Source organism: Halichoerus grypus, chromosome 1 (genome assembly GCF_964656455.1).
Source record: "Halichoerus grypus chromosome 1, mHalGry1.hap1.1, whole genome shotgun sequence".
Lineage (NCBI taxonomy): Eukaryota > Metazoa > Chordata > Mammalia > Carnivora > Phocidae > Halichoerus > Halichoerus grypus.
In genome coordinates, this window is record NC_135712.1 from 178481979 (window position 1) to 178500571 (window position 18593).

At 46.8% G+C, this 18593-nt stretch overlaps 1 long non-coding RNA gene across 1 annotated transcript; it reads right to left on the reverse strand.

Annotated features, from left to right (window-relative positions):
• Nucleotides 1–393: 393 nt before the first annotated feature.
• On the reverse strand, nucleotides 394–17805 carry LOC144380041 (uncharacterized). Its single transcript, XR_013443762.1, has 3 exons — nucleotides 17436–17805; nucleotides 3981–4069; nucleotides 394–1222 (listed from the first exon to the last, which is right to left on the reverse strand). It is a non-coding gene; the product is annotated as an uncharacterized LOC144380041 (long non-coding RNA).
• Between the last annotated feature and the right edge of the window lie 788 nt (nucleotides 17806–18593).

The following is an 18593-nucleotide window of genomic DNA, read 5'->3' on the forward strand; positions in this document are numbered from 1 at the left end:
GAGGGAGATAGGAGAGAGCGCCAGGTCACAATCTCACTGCCCTGCCTAGAGTTTCCAATGACACTGGACATTCGGTGCCCTGGGCCGGTAGATGGAAATAAGTGGGTAAAGTAGATGCATGGGTGGGAAGGGGCGATCTGTTAGTCAAGGAAACAAGGCTGTCTTCATAGCCCGTAAGCACGCCAGGGACTCTGAGACTCTGGTCCATGGATCCCCCGCATCAGAATCACCAGAAATCCGTGTGCATATACAGCCACCTAAGTCCCACCCAAGACCTAGCAAAACAGAATCTTTGCGGCAAGGCCCAGGAATCTGCATTTTATCCGGCAGGCCACGTAACTTTGTTGCCACGTTCTTTTTTTTTAGATTTATTTCTCTATTTATCAGAGCAGGGGGAACGGCAGGCGGGGGGAGAAGCAGGAGCAGGGAGCCTGATGTGGGGCTCGATCCCAGGACGCTGGGATCACCACCCAAGCCGAAGGCAGATGCTTAACTGACTGAGCCACCCAGGCGTCCCACGATCTATTTCTTTATTGAGCCAATGAATTGCATATCTGTCCATTCTTCCTAGAGGATGGTGTGTTCATTCTAACCCCATGTTCACTGAAGGACTACTCCGTCATATCGGCAAGACAGTTCCCTTTCATGTGTTCTATCCAGGTCCTTAGGGAGTGGCCGCGGGGAGAAGAGTGTTGAGAAGGATTCTGAAGCTGTATGCAGGTGGATGAAGGATGTCTGTCACAGGCACTGGAAGGGAGATGGTGGCACATGAATTCTCAAGCGAGGGCTGTCTTAGATGAGATGCCGCATCCTCAGGTAGGCCTTCCCTGACCACCTCACGTAGCGCCGCGCACCTCCTTCAGCGCCACGCACCTCCCTCGTGTCACTGACTCATGCGGCCCCACGAAATTTCCATCAGAGCCTTCGTGACAATATGTATCTCTCTGGTTTATTTAATCACTCCATTTATTATTTTTTTTCTCTCTGATCTTTTTCACTTCATTGACTTGAAGCTCCATGAAGGCAGGACTGTGTCTTTGTATCTCTTGGGTTTCCCACTGTCTCCCTCACCCTTGGCACAAAGTAGCAGCTAATTAAGCACGTGTTGCGGGCATGAACAAAGGCGTCAGGGAATTGGCATCCTGAAACTCAGTGTGTGGCAGGGCAGAAAGCACCGAAGATACAGTGACACTTGGCAGGGACCAACGGGAGGAGGCCAGACCTGCTGGGAAGGAAGATAACACTTGAGCCGAAGAAAGGAAGCAAAAGAGTGTTGTGGGATGACGGGGCAAAAAAGAAAACACTTAAAAACACAAGGCAATACCCCTTCAGTGAGAATGTTGTGAAATGTACAATGAGTGATCCACGTCAGCTTGCTCTGAATGGTTAAAAATGCTTGCCGAACACCTGAGCTGGTCAGCATCAGGAAGGTCTCCACCAACGAAGGGAGGAGGGAGGTGGGTGGAGGGGAGGAGGTCATACCAAGGAAGGCACAGATATGGGTGAGCTACAGTACAAAGAGAACCACAGTTTCAGGACATCTATCCCGGAGAAGTGAAAACTTACATTCACCCAAAAACCTATGCTCAAATGTTCGTAGTAGCTTTACTGGAAAGAAGCCTGATGTCCTTCCCTGGGTGGCGCAACCTTACCCTTGAACACTACTCGCTAATAAGAGGAAACAAACCACCCAACAGGCAACAACTGGATGAATTCCCGGGGAATTACGCTGAGCGAAAAAACGCCAATTCAAAAAGTAGCATAACATTCTGGAAATGACAAAATCATAGAAATGGAGAACAAATGAGTGGTTGCCAGGGGTTAGGGGGGAGGGAAGATGAGTTCCTTGGGAGGGAGGTGGGTGGGGTTATAATTAAGCCACTGGATGAATCGTTGTGGGAGTGGAATTGTTCTGTATCTCCACTGTGGTGCTGGATATGCTAACTGACACATGGGATAAAACTGCATAGAACTAAATACACAGATACACATTCAAATGAATCCAAGTAAAACTGGAGAATACAGTGTGTGGATGGCATCCATGTCAGAAACCTGGTCCTCGTATTCTGCTCGTATTTGCAATATGTTTTCGTTGGGAGAGACTGGGGAGCTGTGTACATGGGATCTCTTTGTATCACTGCCTACGATTTCATGTGAAACGAATTATCTGAACATAAGAAAGTCTAATCGGAAAAAATCAAATTTTTTGTCTTCCCACCTGGTTGAAAGTTGGAAGATTTCCCAGAGTGCATTTCAGCCCAGCTGATTCCATTCCATGCCCCCTTGCCCCGTGCCATAATGGGACCAAATTGTTTACAGCCCATTCTCCCAGAGACTCTTGGCATTTCACGTAAGCTGCACAATCTGTTATAGACTCTAGCTCCAGCAAAGCTTTCTGGAAGACATCACTGAAACTCTGAGTGTCCAATGTGGACACAGAGCTAGTTTCCTGGCACCCAGGCTGGCCAAATCTGAGGACATTCGGGTTTTGGAATGGTAACTTATGAAAAACATTTAGGGAGATTGCTCTTCTTGCAACCTGTACTTCTGCTGTGATAAGATTGATGTCTTTGATTCTCAGTCATTGCTCCCCACCAGGCTTCCCTGCTAGAGTGTAAGCATCTTGAGAACAGAGAGACTGTGGAATGTTCCCTGCTGTTACCCCTGGTCCACAGTGCCTGTCACATAGACATGCCCATAGTGAACCATTTGTCATTTCTGCTTGTCTAGCATCCATCTGTCCTTCTTCTGACAGTAGCTCCTTGTTTTTCCTTTGGGGAACAACCCCTCCCCCATTGCAGACAGTCTTGGATAGAGTATGAATCAAAGTGCCCTGACTCCTTCTTTGGCTAAGGAGAGGCAGCAGACCCAGGCCAGGACTATCAGAGTGGTGAGTGATAAGCCCTAGATTTTCACAAAAAGTATTTAAAAAGATAAGCGCTCTCCTTCCCCTATGATTATTGTTCTGATGGGATGTCAGTTGGGAGCTATGGGAAGCCTTCTCACCCTCCCTTGGAAGAGTTTATCTGCAATGAAATCAACACAGTGGAAAGCAGAGCTGAGAAATGGAGAGCCAGGAACTCCTGATGCATCATTTGAGCACCTGGATCTAGCCATGCCTGAAGCTAATATATCCTTAGACTTTTCAGTCACATGGGTTACTATGATGCCTTTTTGCTTGAATCAATTTGATTTGGCTTTCGGTCCCTTGCAATCGAGACTCCTAAATCATCCAAGTACTTAGTTAGTATTCAACAAATGAATGGATGAGCAAGTGCAATTCTGCAAATATTTACTGAGTATCTATTTGGCAGGCATTGTTTTAAGTCCTGAAGAGAGAAGCAGAGGAACAGCAGAAATCACTGCCTCCCTTGAAAGCCAAGTATGTGGCCTGACAACCTAGAATTTGGGTCAAACCATCCAATTATGGTGGCTGCTTAGAAATATCCCTTTTCCTCCCCGCCTCTCCCTTTCTTCTCCCAGCAACACAACTATGGTTTCTGTCAGTTCTAAGACATGACCCATGAATCCACTAACACCAAGGCTTACATTCACTCCTGCGGCCAAGTGACTTGGTTCTGTATGGTTATCAGATGCAAACTTTGTCACAGCAGGGACTTAGACTAGACATTAGGGGAATATTGTGGTACCAGATGGTGTTTCTGAAGAAGGTTGTCCTATTTTTGCAGTTCTAGGATTTGACAGTAAATCTGCCTGGCAGGCCTCAGATGTGATTTGGCCTCAAAATGGTCTCTGTTAATCCTTGATGCTGTGTGTATCTGTCAAGGTCCAACGAGGAAAGCAGAACCCACTCGAAGTATTTGAACAAAAGCAATGTAATACAAGAAACTGTTTACTCAGATGAAGGAAGGGGCTGAGAAGCAAGGGACAGTGAACTGAGAGGCAACCCAGAGATTTGCACTGGCAGGAAGATGCTACCACTACCAGGCTAGAGAGAGCAAGCGAGCAGGTGGTGTTACCTGGGTCCAGGAGCTGGAGCTCCCCACCAGAGGCTGGAGCTGGCCAGGTCTGTGCGGTGGAAGCTGATGCCAAGAAAGACATACTGTCACTGCAAGAACACAGAGAATAAGAGAGAGATTCTGCCTTATCCCTTCCTCCCACCTTCCAAATTCACGACAGCTTCCTTCCAGTGGCCACACCCAACCCAGCACCTTCTAGTGGCCACACCCAACCAGGAGCCTTGAGGCAAGGAGCCTTCTGTGATACAGAGCAGAGCAGAGTGGGGAGAGAATGGATGGGGGGGCCAGGAGACCTAGGGCTTCACACATCTGTCACCCCAAAGCTGCCATTGCTGGGTTTCTATGTGGATCATTCCCCTTCTCACCTAGGAAGAAACGGACCTTTGGGAAACAAAAATGTCGGCAGTCTCTATCAGAAATGGGGATCCAATTCCAAGACTCTCCTACACTGCTGGGAGTATAAAATGGCACAACCACTTGTAGAGAACTTCTTAGCAGTTTCTGATAAATGTGACATACATCCACCCGAATGACCCAGCAATTCCACTCTTAGGTATCTGCTCAAGAGCAATGAAAATATTGCACAAAACAAATTATACAAGAATGTTTATTGCATTATTTTCGTAAGAGCCAAAAATTGGAAACCATGTAAATGTCTATCTGTAGGAGAATGAATAAATAAAATTATCATATGGCCATAGGGTGGGATACTTCTGAGCAATACAAAGGAACACACTATTGCTACACACAACGATGTGAATGGATCTCAAGAAATGTTATAACTAAAGGGGCCAGACACATACTATCTTGTTCCATTAGTGTAGACTCTAAGAAGAGACAAACGCCTAATGCACATCGATAGAAATCAGAGAGTGGTTTGGAGTAGAGGTCTGGAATTGACTTGCAAGGGGAAGTGAGGAAACTTTCTAGGGTGATGAACATGTCCCATACCTTGTTTTGAATAGTGGTTACCCAGGCGCATATAATTATCAGAACATTAAACTGAAAACTTAAGATTTGTGCACCTCCTTGTACATTATTTATACATCATATTAGCCATTAAAAAACAAAACAGAGATTCCCTTTTTAAGGTACAGGACAAATTTCTTGCTTCTCTCCTGGGTCTGTACTCTCAAGAAGGACAGCATTATTATATCCTGGCAGATTTCTCATCCCACATTTCCATTCTGTGGGATGTCACCTGGGAGGAGGTCGTGTTCTTAAACCAACTAATAGGACAGACCAGGAGTCAGATGCAGCCCTAATGCCCCCACCATCCCCATGACTCAAGAGCCTCACGTTGATGTGTATTTTACATTAAACTAAATCACCATAAAGATTTAATGACAGGGCCACTGCTTTTAAAGACATTACTTATGACTGTGCATTTCTTTTGGAAATGGTGCTCATCTGGCTTCATCCCAGATACCCGGGAAAAGATACTAAGGCAAGAAATGTAATAACTCACCCCCTACGTGTTGGCTTCCCCAGCAATCACGTCCCGGTTTCCTACTCCCCCCGCCACGTTGTATTAAGGGTCCACGTGGTTCTGGGGAGGCTGATTCTCCCCACCCACCTCTGATCCCCGCAGGCCTAGGTTTGTAGCACGTGACCTAGACTGAGCCAATCACTGCATGCCAACTCTGCCCCCCCACCACAGAGATTGGGTGAAGGTGGACACGTGACCTACACCAGGCCAATCATATTGAATCTCAATCTCTTCAGTCTAACGCTCTCCCAACTGAGCTATTTCGGCAGCTTGTTGAATCTCAATCTCTTAACAAAGACTCTGTCTTCCTCAAGACAGCTGTAGTTTGGAAGTGTGAGGCGTGGCGCTGCTGTAGCTGTTTCTGGTTCTAAGCAGAGAGTCCTGATAGGGACCTAGCTGAAAGAGATGAGAGAAAAATTGGAGCTTAGCCCTGCTGACGTCATGATACTATGTCTGAAGTCAGCCCTCTATCTCAACGTTTTGGTTACATGAGCCAATAAACCCTCCATGTGGTTTAGGCTGGTTAGAATTGTGTACTATACTATTTGCCACCCATGGCATCGTGTTGTGTGGTAACCAGAATAGTAGGATCGTTTGGGCAGCAGGCCAGGATCTGTGAAAAGTGGTAGGACTAGGAATTAGAAGACCTGAATTCTGGTTGGTTGGGTCACACCTGAGCTGTACGACCCTGGGCAAGTCATTTAACCGGGCAGGATCATAGTTTAGTCCTCTGCATAATGAGGCAATTAGAAAGTGGGGTCTCTGAGTCCTTTTGCTTTAATAGGAGTGAGAACGTTGATAATAATTATTAATAGCTTACTAAGTTCTTGGCATGTGCCTGGTGCTGTGCTAATTGCTCTGGATTCATTGTTTCATTTGATTCTTCTATCGCATGGGGTTTAATCCAGAAAGCAGAACCACTGTGAATACTTTGGAATGAAGGATTAATTTGAAGAAGAAGACCTCACACAATTGTGGGAGGAGCTGAAAACTAAGGGTCCAAAAGGAAGAGTTGGAGGATCAGAGTAAAGTTGACAAGACCCAGTTCTCGAACCAGTCCCCCTGCAGAGCTGGTACAGGTGGAAACTCGGAAGGAGTTTGCAAGGGGATACAGGTCAGGCATGTCCCACAGCCACAGTGGGGGCAGCAAAGGAGAACCAGGTATGAAGTCTTCAGAAGGCTGTTATCATGGAGTCTGGCAGGAGGTGTGGGGTCATTGTCCGTACATAGGACTGGCAGTCAGGAAGAAGAGGTGGGGGACGCCTGGGTGGCTCAATGGGTTACGCATCTGCCTACGGCTCAGGTCATGATCCCAGGGTCCTGGGATCGAGCCCCGCATTGGGCTCCCTGCTCAGCAGAGAGTCTGCTTCTCCCTCTCCCTCTGCCCTTCCCCTGCTCATGCTCTCTCTCTCCCCAACCCCCCTCTCAAATGAATAGATAAAATCTTAAAAAAAAAAAAAAAAAAGTGAAGAAGAGGTGGAAGTCGGGTAGGAGGAAGTGACGCCAAGCTAGAACTACTGGTACCACTTCATCTGTCTCTTAATGCATCAAGTATAATGACCCAAGAATCATGGTTGCTGCTTCACTTCTCCCTTCCAAATTCATGCTTTTGTAAAAAATTAATTAATTAATTAATTAATTAATTAATTTGCCAACAGCAACCCAGACACACACAGGGAAAAGGATTCTAGGAAATGTCATTCCAGCTTAGCCAAATCGACAGTGCAGACCAAAAAACCCTCTAAAGAAAGATGGATAAGCATTCCCCTCCAAAGTTTAGAGAAGCTAAACAATTTGTCCAAAGTTACCCATCTGCCTAGTACTAGAACCAAGTAAGACCCAGGACTTTTTTCTTCTACTTTCCCCTTGGTCTATTGTACTTGATCACTTGTTCCCCAAATTTAGCTTTGTGAGTTTTAGCTATGAAATGTCAATTTTATTCATTACTCTTTTCTCTTGTCATTTCTACCTCTCTGATTCATTTCATCAGTGACTCTGGCTCTTGCTTCTTTCACTTCACTGTACTTAGCTCATTGATTCCTGAGCCTCATGGCCTCATGGCCCCAAGATGGCTGCTGAAGTGCCAGGCAACACATGGGACATGACAGCAACCCACCGAAGGAGAGACAGGGCTGTTCTTCTCTTGAGACTCTTTTTATTGGTTAAGAGCCTCTTTTCTAGAAGCCTCCATCCCTAGGGCCTGGGTCACATGCTTATGCTCAGTTGCAAAGGAGGCTGAGAAAACAAGTATCCAGTTTTCAGCCTCCATGTTGGGAGGCTACTTTGCCAAAACAAATGTGGAGGGGATACTGTCAGGCAGGCATCCACCTGTATCTGCCATAACGTCACCAGTTCCTTCTTTTTTAACCTTACCCTTCAGTCAGCAAGATTAAATAGTTTTGTCTGTGTTTGATTTACACAAGAGTAGAAAGATCCCTTTTCTACTTGGGAATCCCCCAAATTGTCCACATTAGTATCACTATGCAAAGGACCTGAAAACAAAGTCCCCAAAGCACGGTGCCTTCCAAGAAAGGAGTATTAACACCACACCAAACATATAAGTCAGTGTTTCTCAACCATTTTTTATCATCATCCTCTCCAAATAGCTTTCATAGGCATTTTTCTCTGATGAGCCTCCCCTGAAATTTTAAAACGAGTAGTGTAGATCCGTCTGTGTGTTATATGTATATGTGTGATTTATACATAGAAAGAGGAAGATGTTTTTCCATCTGAGATTCAATTTTCTCTTTCTTGGCTGTCATAGGGTCCCCACTGGGAAGGCATGATCTAGATACCGCCTTGCGCTCTTTCAGACAGAGAGTTCATATTTTCTGAGGATGGAGATTAGTGTTTGTCTAGCCACAGTATTCAGATGTGTCAACCCAGCCCTGAAGAGAGGATGAATATTTGCCTCCATTTATGACTTGCCTTTTTTTTTTGCCAAGACTTTAACTCATTCACTTAGTTTATGAGTCTTCAAACATGGAGCTTGTAGTAAAATATACTGAAAAGTTCAAGAAAGGGGCCTGGGTAAAATGAAGGAGACTAATCACACTGTAGGGGAAAACACGTTCATTAGTAGAGACCCTTGGTTTGCAAGTACATGGAAGAGTTACTTTTGGCAGGGGCGGGGGATTTCACTGATGGGAGACTGCATCGGTCGGCTCTGGCTGCCGTAACAGAGGCAGGCCCACTGGTGGCTTGAACAGCAGAAATTAACTGTCTCACAGGTCTGGAGGCTAGACATCTGAAGTCAAGGCGTCGGTAAGGCTGATTTCTTCTGAGGTCTCCCCTCTTAGGGGAGGATTGACCACCTTCTTGCTGTGTCCTCCCACAGCCTTTTCTCTGTGCATGCACATCCCTGCTATCTCTTACTCTTCCTATAAGGACACAGTCATATTGGATTAGGGCTCACCCTAATTACTTGATACAACCTTAATTACCTCTTAAAGACCCTATCTCTAAATACAGTCACCTTCTGGGGTACTGGGAGTTAGGACTTAAATATATGAAGGTGGTGGGGCAGGGTCTGGGGGAGGCGGGGCGGGGGGGTGCTGCTGGGAGGCACAATTCAGCCCATAACAGATACACGATCTTTCGTGGACTCTATCAATAAGTTAAGCAAACAGACTGCAACAGAGCAGATACGGGGCTGCTCCTCCCACTTTTTGAGATCTTTGGTTCTCCAGCCGATATGCTTCCGAGCACTAGGAGGTAGGATAAGCGAAGGGGGCAATAATAAAACAGTGTGGACAACGGGAGCACAGATGCCCCATCTGAAGAGGGCGCTACTCTGCTCCAGCCGATATCCGCCTTAGAGGAGCACCGGCCCAGTGTGGCCAGGTCGTCCAGTTTTCCAAAAGAAAAGGAAAATCTGGGGTTTTTTTTGTGAAGTTTGCAATTTTTTAAAAAACTGCCGGCCAAAGAAAACGTCTGCCAGCTGCATCTGCCCCGCTTGTCATTTCTTCTTTAGCGCTTTGCTGGGATGTGACCCCGCTGCCTTCTGTGGGGCTCCATTCTGTGGGGATAGGTTCGGATTGGCTGAGCCAGTGCCAGATGTCCCTGGGAAGGATCACTCAGCCAAACTATGGCTACTGGGTGGGCAGAGTGACAGACAAGGTGGGACCTAAGGAGCCGGGGGAGGGCGTCCAGGTAGAACCAGTTACAGCTTTTTGGTGTCAGTGGGAGTTGTAGTATTAGTTGGAAGCAACTCTCCACAGCTTCCAGAAAAGCAAGATCGAGGTGAAATAGGCTGACACTGGAACGCAAGGAATTTAAATCAGGCTTTCGGGAAAACTTGTAAAAAGTTTTTTTTTTTTTGAATCGCCAGGCTCTGAGAATCTACCATTAGGTCTCAGGTCCTGTCAGATGGAGTCCAAGCAGGTCTGTCCTGGCTGGTGTCCAGGAAGACCTTATCTGTCTTTGTCTCTACTTGCTCTCCCCTGTCCCAAATCTCATTGACTGCCATCGCCCAGAACAGCGTGGGCCATTTCTTGTCTCATCAACTTGCAGATCAAAGTGTGATTTGGGCCCCAAGGGCCAGTGCCACCTCCCCGTTTTTTGCCTTCCCATCCACTGAACCACCAAAAGCCCGAGCAAACCCTTTGATGTTGCTGATTCTGTATTTAGGTGATGTCTTCATTTGGGGGCGGGGGGAAGAGAGAAAGAAAGCGAAACCTCACTGTGATGGGCTGACGCCAGTGGGAAAACTGGCATTGTCAACTGTTATTAAGGAAGAGGATGTGTGGAGGGTGATGATAAATTCCCTGCATAATTAGTTATTAAGAAACAGGTTGGCACCCCTATTCATCTACTCTGACACATCCTCCCCCATCTATTAACTTGTGGCTATTTGAAGGTTTCATATGCAAACAGAGCCAGAGATATCAGTGGGGGGCACAGCTGTTTGGGAGAAACAAATTAAATCACGTCCACTGAACTATTTTGCTGTTTAAATCCATTCTAAAGATATCCTAAGACCAATGAGGGTTCTTTCTTTCTTAGTCAATCAAACCCAGCTCTGGCTCCAGAACATTCATTCATTCTGATGGTAGTTCTGTCCAACATTCAGAGGATAGCAGCTGCAGAAGGGAAAATTATAGCATCGGAAACTTCCCAGCTGCTAGATTCTGTGTGGATCTGTTTCCGATGACTTTTCTCTCTTTTATTACTTTTATAATTAATTTGCATAATGCTCGACAGTCAACACAGTTGACAAGATGCTTTCCAACCTTCATTTGTTAGAATCAGTTTCTAGGGTACCTGTCTCATGTGCCAGGTTCCATTGTGGTAGTGCCAGAGAGAGAGGCAGAAAAACAAGTAAAGAAAGAAATGAGCAAGGTCATGGATCTCCGAGGTGGGAAGTAAATGACAAGAAGGAGCTATGTCCAGGAAGACCTAGATTCCCTAGGTCTTCTAGACCAGCGGTTCTCAATCAGGGACGATTCTGCTCTCCAGGGCACATTTTATCATGTCTGGAGACATTTTTGGTTGCCACAGCTGGTCTCTGGTGGGTTGAGGAGAAGATCCTGCTAACATCCTACATCTCATAGCACAGTCCCCACAACCAATATCCAGCCCCAATATGTCAATAACACCAGGTTGAAAAATTCGGTTCCAGATAAGGAGAATAGCTTTAAAGAGAGAGAACAGCAAGGAAATGGCAGGAATCAAAAAGAAAACTGAGGCACACTCTAATTGCAGGGCTCTTCCCACATCATAACTACTAATATATTACTGGCCAAAGCAAATCTCATGTCCAAGCCCCAAGTTCAGGGACCAGGAAGTCTACTCTATCATGTAAAGACGTGGCAAGGCTCTCACGGGACGTTAAGAATGGAATGCAAGATCCATCTCTATCTCACTGGGCATGGCAGAGAGGGGGGTAGGACTGGAGAAACAAACTGGGCAAGAATAGAGGGGTGGCCTGTGAATTTCATTCTAAATGCCCTGCAAAGCCATTGGATGGATATGACCTAAGGAGTTACATGTAATTACACTGAACAATTACAAATGGCTGCTTTGCGAAGAGCAGATTGTAGGAAGCAAGAGGAAGATGGGGAGACCAGGTAGGATGCCATTGCAGTAGACCAGGGATGATACAGTAGCGTCTGAGTCTAGGATCCAGGCAATGGAGAGAAACCACAGTGCACACATTCAGGATGTATTCCAGAAACAGAATCATCTGGGCTTATTGATAGATTTGGGATTTGAGGAAAGGAATAAAATCAGGGTTGACTAAGCATTTTGTCTTGAGCCATTACACTGGATGGGAGATAGTACCATTTTATGGAGCTAGGAAACTTGGGAATGAGCAACTCTGGGGAAAATCAGTCTTCATCCCATTTAATTTAATTGTCTCAACAACTCTATCTAAAGGTACTTTTATCATCTCCTCTTCCTCGAAGAGGAACCAGGAACTCAGAAGAGTAAAGTGACTTGTCCCCGACTGCAACCCTGGCCAGAGCCAGAACTTGACAGTAGTTAGTCTGTACTCAACACTGCACAACTGTACGTGGTTGTTTCACTCCTTCTCTGCACCTGTAGGAGGCTCCATGGTTTGAGGCTGCTGAGGAGCTTGCCTGCTTCTGAGTCTATTTTTTTCCAGACCGTACGTTCCAGAATTAGTCATCTATGTGTCAGGGCTGTAGGAAGTAGGCATGAGATTGGAGCAGGGCTGCCTGGCCCCTTGTCCCAGCTCATCTGCATTCAAGCTTGTGTATAAGGAATGCAGTTCTTAGAGGAAGCATGGGACCCAACTCCCTCCCATGACCCTGAGCCCTCTGACATTGCTTCCTCTACAGTCCCCTCCATCCCACCCTCCCTCCCTCATCTGCCCCGGCTGCAGGGATGCCTCCCAGTCCCCGGGACAGGCCGAGTTCTCTCATCCGGTGGCTTGGTGGTGCCTGCTGTCCCCTCCATCAGGGTCCTCGTTCTTGGCTCCTCCGCAGTCACTCTAGCACCTCCATAGTGCCTAGCACTATAAGCTTTTCAAAATGTTGCCTTTCCCCCTTTGCCATGCCAGAAGCATGAGGGTATTTTTTCCCTGCTTTCACTGTGAGATCCTGGTAGGGCCCCTGGGGGTAAAACTTACAAAAGGATGGGACCCCCTTGGAATTTCTAACTCTCTCGCTGGTCCATGTGGAGCCCCCAGCAGTTCATCAACTAGAGTTCAGCATGCTCCTACTCATTGGCTACAGTCCTGGGCCTTCTCTCAGTAAGCTGTGATACTCTGTGTCCACCTGTCTGTCTCTCCAGTCTTGGGGTCAGCTGTTTACCCTATGATCTCAGTTCCCCCTTGGATCTTAGATTGGCTTACTTTCATTTTGTTTAACCTTTTTTCTTTATAATAAGGGTGAAGGTGACAATGTCTGCTCTTTACATGTTGGACCAGAAACCAGTGATTTTTTTTTTTTTTAAAGATTTTACTTATTTATTTATTTGAGAGAGCGAGAATGAGAGAGAGAGAGAGCACATGAGAGGGGGAAGGGTCAGAGGGAGAAGCAGACTCCCTGCCGAGCAGGGAGCCCGATGTGGGACTCGACCCCGGGACTCCAGGATCATAACCTGAGCGGAAGGCAGTCGCTTAACCAACTGAGCCACCCAGGGGCCCCATCAGTGATGTTTTTAATTATGATGTTTTGTCTGCCTCTCTACTTGACAGAGACCTTCTTCGTTTTATTCACTTGGTTTCCTTGAGATCCTGGAGTATGGGTTTGCTTATAATAGGTGCTCGAAATTCTACGCTTGTGGATGGATGTGATAATCTGGGTACATTACTTCATGTCAGATTTTTTTAGCTAACAGTTGAAATAGATAATCTCCGAGAAATCCCTTCTAGTATATAAATGCTATGATAATGAAGCATGGGGAGTTTCCTTGCAAAATGTGACCTGAAGGATAATTTACCCAACTATGAAGTCTACTAATATAAATGAAATGGTCCAATTTGCTAGCCAGTCTCCTTTTGAAATTTTGTGTGTGCAGGAGGACCTCAACCACCAAATGAGGGGGTCCCTCAGCTCCTAGGGACTAAGAAGAAAGGGGCGCCTGGCTGGCTCAGTCGGTAGAGCAGGCAACTCTTGATCTCAGGGTTGTAAGTTTGAGCCCCTTGTTGAATGTAGAGATTACTGAAAAATAAAAATCTTAAAAGAAAAAAAGAATAAAAGGGACTAGAAGTTCTTTTTTGTATTTCCACTAGAAAGGGTATATTTCTCTATAATGAAGAACATGGACTCAATAATGCCATTTATTAATTTTTAAAGTGCGAGAAAGAATTACTTCTGACTGCATGCTGTTTCATTTGAACGACACGATATTTCAAAACACAAAACAAGGGGTTATCATGAGGAAGAAAATTATTGAGCTTCTTGTTGATTTAAAAGGGGGTCAGTCTGGGAAACTCAGAAAGTGGAATTTCAGCATTAAACTCCTGTGACCCTCCCCCACCAAGCCAAAACCTACATCTTGTTCATCTGAACTGTGTTTGTCCCTCTTTGGGGGCCCACATGCTGTGAACGCCTGGTGATTTGACCTGCTAATGATCCTTACAGCAAAGACCTGGTAAAGGCATCCTGATTATTCATAAGGAATCCATCCTTCCTCCTCCCCCAGACCGTGGCAACTGAACAAAAATAGCTCCAGTTTTCTTGGGCTCCTGGTGAGTAGATGGCCAGACCTTGTCAACCGGTATATTTTAACCCAGGGATAGAAATGTGACCAGCCCTGAACAATGAGAGGCAGACTCAGGATTTTAGATGAAGTGTTTGCAAGAAAGTTGTCTCTGTATTCGATCAGAAACTGGCAGGTTGCAAACCTACAGCAGTTTGCAGCCGTTTTGCCACTTTATAACTAAGGGTGTCTTAGGCTGGGCCCCCCAGGAAGAAGACTGGGGCAAAGGTTTAGGTGCAAAAGGTTTATTTTGCAGGTGTTCCTGAAGGGCATGGCTAGGAGAATAGGGAAGTGAGACGGCAAAAGGGAAGTAAGCCCAAGCAAAGTGCATTAGTGAGTGGGATACTGCTGTGGGCAACTGGGGCTTAGTCCTACTGGAGATATCTAGAGAAAAGTAGAGGTCATGGCCCAAAGTTGTCCCCTCCAAAGATAATCATGTTTGAATCTACTACTTCTGCCATTCTTTGGTCGAGGACTGCTCCCAGGACTGTTGGGTCCCTGGCCAACAGCCTGAACCTGCTCCCTTGCCAGAGAAAGCTCCTGGGCTGAGACTCACAGGAACTGCACCTGGGTGCCATGCTAATTTGGAAGAGCTGTACACAGGGACCCACAGGATCTGCTGCAGAGACCTTCCCTGAGAACCAAGCCAGCCCAGATCATGCAGAGGACTGAGTCCTGACCTCACCATCTGGCGCCTGCATCCGGCATGTGTCAGCTAGCACTGTGCCCCTGGACTTCCCTTTATGTGGATCAGTTTCTCCTCCTTTCTGAAGATGGTTTGAGACTGGTTTCTGTTCCATGTAATGAAAAGATCCTGATGGGTATGCAGCCTTTCATCCCATCTTACAAGTACTTGAACACTTATTTCCCTATATCTCCCTTAGGAGTAGAATCTATAATGAATTTACTTTTGAGTCCTCCATAATATGTTACAAGAAATACTTGTTAAATGAATGAATGACTGCTGAAAGGACCCACCAAAATGTCATACAAATCCGTATATAATTAGCCCATTTTAAGGCGCATGGCAGAGGGTAACATTGGAAGAAAGCATCTGGGGCAGGTTTATCCAGACACTCGCACCCTCTAAGGCAGAGGGGGGATGCTGGGGATGGCAGGTCCCCTTGGGACTTCACATGAAAATGTCCAGTGTTAGTTCCTGCTACCCAGGAATATAGAGCTTCCTTGGTTCTATTTTTTCCAAAAGCCTCATCTCCAGCTTTTCATCCATTCCTCAGAGCTATACCTTAGCTTCCAATCAATTCTTTATTTTTCCTCAATTTGGCCTGATTGTGCAGTTCAGTCTCTATCACTTGCCACCCCAGAACCCTAACCAGCACAGTAAATACAAAGCCCCACCATCCCCGCACAAGCCAGAGTCCCCTCGTCTCAGTCCCAGATGCTGTCTCTAGTGATGGCAACACGGGGGATTGTGTCATCCAGCCTGCTTCCCTGCAAGATGCTGACTTTAACAGATTAGAAATGTTCCCGGCACATCCCACGCTTCCCCTAATAAATGATTCCATATCTATCATGAATGAATTTTTCAAGTCTTCCATTACTGAGCTGTGTACCTACTCACGAAGTACATTTCCAGGCGATTTTGTCTGAATTACATGGTTAATTGCCTCATATTTCCAGCTCATGTTACAGGCCCCCTGACTTAGAACGCGGGGGAGAAGTACCATGTATCATTTCCTATACAGAGGACAAATTCATAGATAGAGCAAGGCGCGTACTAATGCTGAATGCTAATTTGTTTCTAGCTTCCAAGTATAACTAAGTTTAAAAAAACAAACCCAAAAGATAGAGAGGTAGAAAAGTCAGTCAGTCATCTAGATTGATATTTTAGCTTCCAAATTGTATATTCTTTCATTCATCAATTCTTTTTTTTTTCACCAAACTGTGCCCGTGTGCATGGCTGTGTGCTGGGAAAGGTAAAGAGGGTAAATGCAGAGACGTGCTGTCACATTCACTCTAACTGGGGCTATGAGATGTGTACCCACCCATTAAAAACCAGAAACAAGAATAAGAGCCAAATAATAAAGTTACAATACAAAGCAAGATAAGATAAATGGCTTCCAGAAGTTTCGGCAATAAATCCTATGAGAGTTCATAGGAAGGTAAGTTTAGCCATTGAAGCTGAGATTCATGATCAGAGTTGTCTCCAAAGGCAGGACCTGGATGAATTGTAGAGAGGTGGGCATCCTCTGGGTGAAGCAGAGGGTGACATCATGCCAGGATTATGAAATTTCCAGGCACAAGGAAAGTGTCTCTTCTTGTAAGTGGAGCTCCTTGGTTCTAAAGCCCCCAGCTGTCTTACGTGTATTTGGAGCAGAGTTGAGGCTTGTCTCTCTCCCCTACTGCAGTGGTCTTGACAGGTCTCACAGTAGTCCCGGATCATGATAGGCCCGTCTCACATGGGTCGTACGATAGGTGAGCCTAAGCTTACCCCAGTCGTGGCTGCAGCAGGGAGCAGAGGGCACGCTCAAAGCAGTAGCTACAGGAGAGTGTCGCGTAATAAGGGGACTGGTTGCAGAGGTACGAGCACGAGGGACACAGCCAGGCCTGGAACAGCACAGGGGTGGTGAGGGCTAGGGTAGGGGGTGAGCTGGTGTAACCCAACAGCTGCCACAACCACTAGGCTGAAGGGGTGAGGTGGATTCCGGGCCCTGGAGGCAGAAGGGGCTGCCTCCCCTGGGGGCCGGTGTGACGCACACCTTCCAGACCTCATCCAGTGACAGTGTCCTGCCCAGTAATGTCCTGCCAAGATCACACCCTTTCCTGCTGCAGCTCACACCCAGTGACCAACACATGTGGGAGCACCTTGGCCCAGTGCTGCCGGATACTGAAGAGCAGGTCTAGCTCCAGATCCCCTGGGGGGACTGGCCCAGACTGTCACTGGGCCTGCGTCATCAGGGGCCACACTCGGTCACAGGGACCTGAGGCAGCTCTGCTGGGCCTCAGCTCTCATGACGTCCTTCTTGAGCAGTTGACTTACATGAGTCCTGCCTCAACCCCCCCCCCCCCCCCGCCGGAATCGAGGGGTTCAAAGCTGGCCCAGCCCTCGGTTATGGAGAGCGGCTGCTGAGCCTCCGTCAGTCGGCCTCCCGGTTCTAGGTAATTGTGTAAATTCACGCGAAGCGCCTGGTGTGGGCCACATACGCGTGAGCAAAGGTGGGCACGGTCTCTTCCCTTCTGGAGCCCGCAGTGGACTGGGGGAGCCACACATTATCCAAACACTCAGGTAAATCGCGCACGTTGCACCTGTGATGGGTGCTCTGCTGGTGCCTTACCTGTGCTCCGGAATCCTCTCCTCGTGGGGTGGGTGCTAGTCAGAGATGCTGGGGAAGCACCCCCCGCCACGGAGGAAACCAACTTCGGGTGCAGGGAGAGATCCAGAGGATGATTCAGAGTTACATAACTCAAGACAGAGTTCGAGGTAGAGCCAGCTGCCTGTGCAGAGGCCTCCGGGGAGGGGGTAAGACAGGGACAAGGGACAAGGCGCAGAGAGGAGGCCCGCGGAACCGGAGCCCGTGCCGTGGCCCCGTACGAATGTGGGAGGTCCCGTGTACAAGAGCAGCAATTCAGCAGAGGGAAATGAAGCTGTAGGGGAGAAGCACAACTCAGAACTTGATGTGGGTAAAAACACAGTAGTTCTGTCTTACCGTGGTTTCGCTTTCCTGTTACCTGTGGTGCAAGCAGATGACTCTCCAGACAAATGTCACACGCTCAGCGGCAGCCTCACGCTACGTGGCAATGCCTGCGTCACTCCCCTCACCGCACGTCCGCACGTGGGTGTTTTCTCTTCTCGCGTCCTCACAAGAAGGAGAGGGGTGAGCTCAGTACGATAAGATATTGTGAGAGAACACCGTCGCATAATCTTTATTACAGTATATTGTTAGACTTGTTCTATTTAATTATTGGTTATTGTTAATCTCCTACTGTGTCTCATTTATAAGTTGAACTTGATCATAGGTGTGTGTATATATATAGGAAAAAGCATAGTATATGTTGGGTTCAGTACTCTCTACAGTTTCAGACATCTACTGGGGGTCTTAGAACGTATCCCCCATGCATAATGGGGAACAACTGTAATCCCACAGTATTCATTCACCTTTTCTGAAGATTTCCCATTTACACCTAATCTGGACTACCATTGACAAAGGCTTTTCTGAGCCCTCTTTTCAACTATGCCTCCTCCTTGGGTCTTTGGACTGCTGAGTTTGGCTTTAGCAAGAAACCTGCTAAGGCAGTTTAAAGAGAATTCCATGCCCCAAGCCCCTTGATAATTGATTACCCTGGCCTGCCTTCAGCAAGACCCCTATTAAATCAGATTAGCAAGAATCCACATATCCTTGATGTTTTCTCTTAGTAATATTCTATCCACCAACTGCTCCCCTCCCCCTCCGCTCCTTGGCTATAAATCCCCAGCGGTCATTACTGTATTTAGA